This window comes from Pipra filicauda, unplaced genomic scaffold, assembly GCF_003945595.2.
Source record: "Pipra filicauda isolate LSUMZ 115617 unplaced genomic scaffold, ASM394559v2 scaffold143_size2779998_pilon, whole genome shotgun sequence".
Classification (NCBI taxonomy): domain Eukaryota; kingdom Metazoa; phylum Chordata; class Aves; order Passeriformes; family Pipridae; genus Pipra; species Pipra filicauda.
The window spans coordinates 2,567,374-2,573,410 of record NW_024103918.1 but is presented as its reverse complement, the minus strand read 5'-3'; positions in this window follow the sequence as shown (position 1 = coordinate 2,573,410).

Genomic DNA, 6,037 nt, shown 5'->3' with positions numbered 1-6,037 from the left:
GTCATGATTACCTCCTAAACAGGGGGATAGCTGAAGCTACTAGTTAAGTAGCAGCAATCTGGCACAACTACTCAAATTATTGCTTACATTTGCAGCAATCTGTTCATATGTTAATACAGAGATTTACCAATTTAGCAATTACTCATCTGGAAAAATGTTCATTAATCCCATATATGTAGTAGAATATATGCTTGGGTCTTTCTGCACCTTCAGTCAGTGTTGCCCTGGTGATTCTGAGAACCTAGAAACATAATCTTCTTTTTTTCCTTTCTTTTTCATTTTTTAGGTAGCTATGTAGTTACAGTGCTGTCTGGCTTGTGAAGAGGAGACTCACCCATTAAGCTTTCATTTTTAAGGCTAACTTACACATCCTGAAAAATGAAAATATTTTAATGAAAATACTGACAGACCCTTAATTATACAGCCACACTAACACCTACAAAAAAAAGAAGCAACATCCATAACTGTATTCTAAGCTGCATTTTCACAAGTGAGACAAATACAATTTCCTATTGAAGTAATTTTGCTCTACCAGAAAATATGTTTAATGACACTGTCTGGGTCTTGAATTAAACAGCAGTTACATATGCAGCTGTTCCGTATGCCCTGCATCTTCACAAGGAAAGGAAGAGCCATGATGCTTTTATTTAAATAATAAAACATGTTTTTTTAAACCACAGTGCTCATTTGAAACTGTCTGGGATAGTGCATACCAAGAGTGTCCTTATTCTTGTCCTGTTTTTTCCCTTCAAGTTAGCAGAGATAGCAGGAAAGAGCTGCAGCCTTGAGGATCTTGCTGGGCCCTGAAGGTCGCAGATGGTGATCCTGCAGCTGGATTCTGCCTTCCTCATCAGGCAGATAGACCTTATGCAGAGCCTTCTCCCTGCCAGCATACTGTACAGTGCTTCTAGAAAGGTGGAAGTGCAGAAAGAAGATCTATAAATGAGCTCCCTTCTTTCTACCTCTGTTTATCTAGGGATTGTGAAGTGCCTTGAAATTGTAACAGTTTGTATGCCTAACTTCAAAAAGGAGAACTGGGGAGCTTGATACCAAAGGACTTCCCAGCTGTCTCAGATAGTGGTCAGATTACTTCGCCTATGTCCACATGTTGCAGACCAAAGCAAATTATCTTCACCTGCACTTCAGGTGGAGAGCACGTCTCTGTATTTGTACTCCCACAAGGCATGTGGGCATACCCCATCTGTTCTAAATTATACCCTTTGCATGGCGAACAACAAAGATCCTGTCACCAAGGTCAACATGTGAGTTCCCTTCATGCAGGGGACAGCAGATAAGCCTACTTATAGTACACTGCTATTGCTGAGGATAAAGTAGAAACTGGGAAAGGGAATACAACTTTCCAAACTGCACAGGGAGTTTGTAGAGGGCACTTCCTGCTAACCAAGGTGCTTATGCTTTCATCTGAGGTCTAGCAACATACCTTATATACTTTCTTTTACAAATGCCTAGGGAAGTTGGTTTTTCACCTAAGCACTGCAAATAGTATCAGCTGAACAGCATGAGAAAGCCCGGTATGCACTGAAAAAATTCAATCATCTCTCAACAAGGAAAAAAATATTAAAATACCTGTGAACAGCATTATCCATACTGACTGCCTAGCTTTGATATGGTGATCTTAACCTACTATCAGTGTCCTGCAGTCATTTTCATGCTTATGGACTTTTCTAACACTCAAACTCTACTTTCAAGAGAAGAAACTAAGGCACAGACACAGCAAATATCTTGTCCAAGCTCACAAACGGCAGTGGGGAACAGTATCCAGGTTTCATCAGCCTTGGTTCAGGTTCCATTCCAGCTCTCCCCATTGTAGTCTCTTCAAGATCTCGCAAGAGTTTTAGAAATGAGACTATCAAAAAGATTAACATGCTGTTCAAACCCTTCTGATTTTTCAGGGATTTTGTCAGCATTTGGGATAGTGCTGCTTAAGGACACCTCAAACATTCGTTTTCTAGACAGGTTTTAATTTGTAATTATTTATACTACTCTTGATACATGATGTCTAGAGGAGATTTATTTTTGGATGATGAAGCTTTATTAATCATTTTTAAAAAATGTACCTTTTTCAAATACCTTCCGTCTAGAAAGAGAAATCCCTCAGTATGCTCGGATGCTTGGTCATGACTGCCCTCTCCTGTTTAAATCTAGCATTGCTGCTGTAGAGGAACACAGCCACTCAACCGCAGGACTGCAGAATTCTATCTCAAGGCATATATTACAAATATCATCTTGCCTTTTCTTTCCAAGTAAAAGCAATCATTCTTAGGAGGAACCAGTTGCAGAATCCAGACAGTCCTCATGGAGATACTGTGACATGAGCAAAAGTGTAATTTCATTTTAAAGATATTCTCTAACATGCTCCCTTTGTTTTTAGCTGTTGACTCATAGATATACAGCACTCCAGTCTCATAACCAATTTTATTAACAGCATGATTTTGTTACAAGCTCCATCATCTCCCTCAGAGTTCTGAGACAGATAATACCAGGACCTGTGATTTGTTCCTTTTTCATTTATCATGTGTGACTCCTGTTTCTTCAAGAGCCTCTCTTTTTTTTTTTTATTACCTGATTTAAACCACTTTATCAGAAGAACTATAGAAAGACCTGTCTCTTAATTCAATTTAATGACAAATTTTCAGGACACTGGGTGGCTTATGAAGGGCTCTGACCTGTACAAACTGCTATATAAAAATGGCAGTCTGATGGATTGAATATACTGAATGGTACTGTATATCTCAGCTCCTCGGCAAGCCCAGAGACTTGTATAGTATGAGTAAGCCTAATTAAGGATGAAATAAGCCTTGCCTCTCCTAAATACTCACTCTGATACATATGCCTTATGTGGAGAGAAATTCTCAAAGGGAAAGAGCAGCCACCAGTCATTTCACTGTCCTTATTCTTGTCCCTGCTTTCTATCACACTCCTGCTGCTGTACAGCTCAGTGCTCATCCCCTGTTCCCACACCTCCTTTGCTGTCTGCCTTGTTTCCCTGGGTGTGACATACAGATGTTTTTACCACCCTTTTCTCCCACAGAGACCCCAAACTCCTGCCCTGTGCCCCAAGAAAGCCACAGTCCAGCTCCCTCTTTTGTCCACTGTCTTTGCCTTCTCTCCCTCTAAGTCCCTTCCCTGCCATCTAGTTTTGCCCCCTTCATCAGTGATTGAAATCCCACTCCTTCCTCACCTGCCTGTGATTGCCACTTACCTGCTCCTGGGCTCCTTGACTCCACTGGGGAGGGACAAGCTAACAGAAACGTGCAGAACCACTCAGAGGCAGGGTGCAGTGGGAGAGTAAATGCCAGAAACATCATTTCTCCTTATTTGAGTTAGCTGATGGAAGTTCAGAGCGGAGCAGACTATTGCAAAAGTCCGGCAGTTTTAGTTCGAATTTAAATAAGAGCAGAGCAGCATGTTTAGGGCAAGGCCAATTTGCTCTGTCTAACTTTGCGTTCGGTAATTTCAAGAGGAATAAAGCTGAGGGACGACATCAGCCCCTTTCACCAGCATTGGGGTTTACAACACCAACCAAACCACTAAAATCATGCAGCAAGTGACTGAGAAACAGGCTGAAGCACAGTTTAGCCGTCAGGCTCTCCTTTTTACTGCCTAATTGATACCAATATAACTCCATTAAAGAACAACTCTGATGTATGGAAACTAACCTGCATTGCTATATTGGGTGTGGGAAGCATTGATGGAGGACCCCAACATTTGCTCAAGATCATATTCCTGATCTTCCTTTTCTGAGCAAATGTGGATGGTGTAAATCTGCCCAAAGCAGATCATTTAGACAGTAAAATCTACTCCATATTACAGATTACTTGACAGGTGAAGGTCCCTTCCTAGATAGCAGTCTAAGAAAGTTACAGTGGTAGCTTACCTCTGGGTATCACCAGGCTAAGGTCTAAGTTCTTGCTGTATATCCTCCCTGTTTCACTTCTGGGTTTTGTTTGATATTTTCATTGCACCGCTTTCAGCATGACTGTCTCATTCCCCTTGCCTGAGCAAGATTGCCCTGTGCAGGAAGACGGGTCACCATTACCAACAGCTGTGCAGAGGTGACACGGGGATGCTCTAGGGGGAGCAAGTTCTGCTTGGTGCACGATGGCAGCACGTAGTGGATGAGAGCAGGGCCAGCTGCATGGCATGGTGCTGCCTTGAGCTGCAGCGCGCCACAAGCAGGTACCAGCTTGGCTTGTTCGGGGAGGACACCTCTCACTGTGCTCCATCAGTTTCACAACCACCTGCTGTGTCTTCAGTGGCTCTGCCCCTGCCCCCCCACCCACCCCTTCTTCAGCTGCTTCAGCTCCTCCTCCCCACCCCAGGAGATCACCCAGTTCATTTTGCTTCACCCCCCGCAGCTACTCACAACTTTGTTCTCAACTCCTTCCCTTGACGGCACTTCTCTACATGGTTTCCTCACCACTGTTCTGTTTCAGTCCTTCTTATAGTTAAGCTTTTCAACTTGACTTGAGAGGCATCAGTTCTCCTTATCCCCTGCAAAAAAGCTCTGCCTGTTGCCCTTTCCTTCTTGCCAACTCCCTGCTCACTCCCTGCTTCCTCTGTCTTATCTCCACTGCTGGTCACTCTTCACAGGTCTCTTCTACTCCCAACCCATCCCCACTTCTGATTTTTCCCCCTTGGACTTTTCTTGTTGAAAATGGAAATGGAAGTGGAAGTTCTTCCATATTAAACCGAAAAGGCCATCATAGTGCAACGTAACATTAGACTGTATGCACCCACAATCAGAAACACCTAATCACAATAGGGTTTGGGATGGCAAAACAGAATTTAAGTGAATGTTTTTTTATCAGTAAGGCTTCAGCAGGGAGTGTGAGCACCACTTACCACATGTTATGATGGTTATTGTAAAAAATTACAGGTTGTTTTTGCTAAGGAAAGAGCAGCGCTATAAAATAGCGCATACTAGGCATAACAGAATCTAGGAAGCTGTCCCAAAATAAATGTTTTTATGTTTTTACTTATACTCTAGTAATTTGTCATCTCACTTTTCATGCACCTGAATCATTTTGTGCACTGATACTTTTAAACATTGCAAAATGTTTAAACTCTGTAAGGGAACTGTACTTTTGCTAGACACCTGCTTTCCATTTGCAGGTGCTCACTGAAGGATAGAACACCACTGAAGTGAGAATGGATGTTAACTCTATTTCCCAGTGTTTCCCAGAATAGCTGACAGCTTTGGTACAGACGCAGCAGCATAGGACAAGTGGCATAGTTATTTTATTCTTTAAACCCATTCTTTGAATGCTGCCTCACAAACCTCTCACCTTATTCCCATATTTCCCCACAGAGGTTTCACTGTTTCCCTAGTAACAGCTCATTTCAAGAACAGGCTTTGAAATTTGTGAAAGTCTTAAACAGTTGTCGCTACATTATATTCGAATACCCCAGAGAGATTAGAGGGAGAAAAACCAGGGTATTCTCTGGGTTACTGTTATGCAAATAAGGCAGGAAAAGGGTCTGTCATAAATGATCATCATGAGACCCCCACCTGGAGTACTGCATCCAGCTCTGGGGCCCCCAACAAAATAAGGACATGGACCTGCTGGAACAAGTTCAGAGGAGAGCCACAGAGAGGCTTGTAGTGCTGGAGCACCTCTCCTATGAAGAGAGAGAGCTGGGTTTGTTCAGCCTGGAAAAGAGAAGGCTCCAGGGAGACCTTATAGCACCTTCCAGTACCTAAAGTGGACTACAAGAAAGATGGAGAGGGACTTGTTACAAGGGCATGTAGTGATAGGACAATGAGGAATGGCTTTAAAGTGAAAGAGGGTAGGTCTGGATTAGATATTAGTAAGAAATTCTTTACCATGAGGGTGGTGAGGCACTGGAACAGGTTGCCTAAAGAAGCTGTGGATGCCTCATCCCTGAAAGTGTCCAAGGTCAGGATGGATGAGGCTTTGAGCAACCTGGTCTAGTGGAAGGTATTCCTGCCTATGGCAGGGAGCCTGGAACTGGATAATCTTCAAGGTCCCTTCCAACCCAAACCATTCTATGA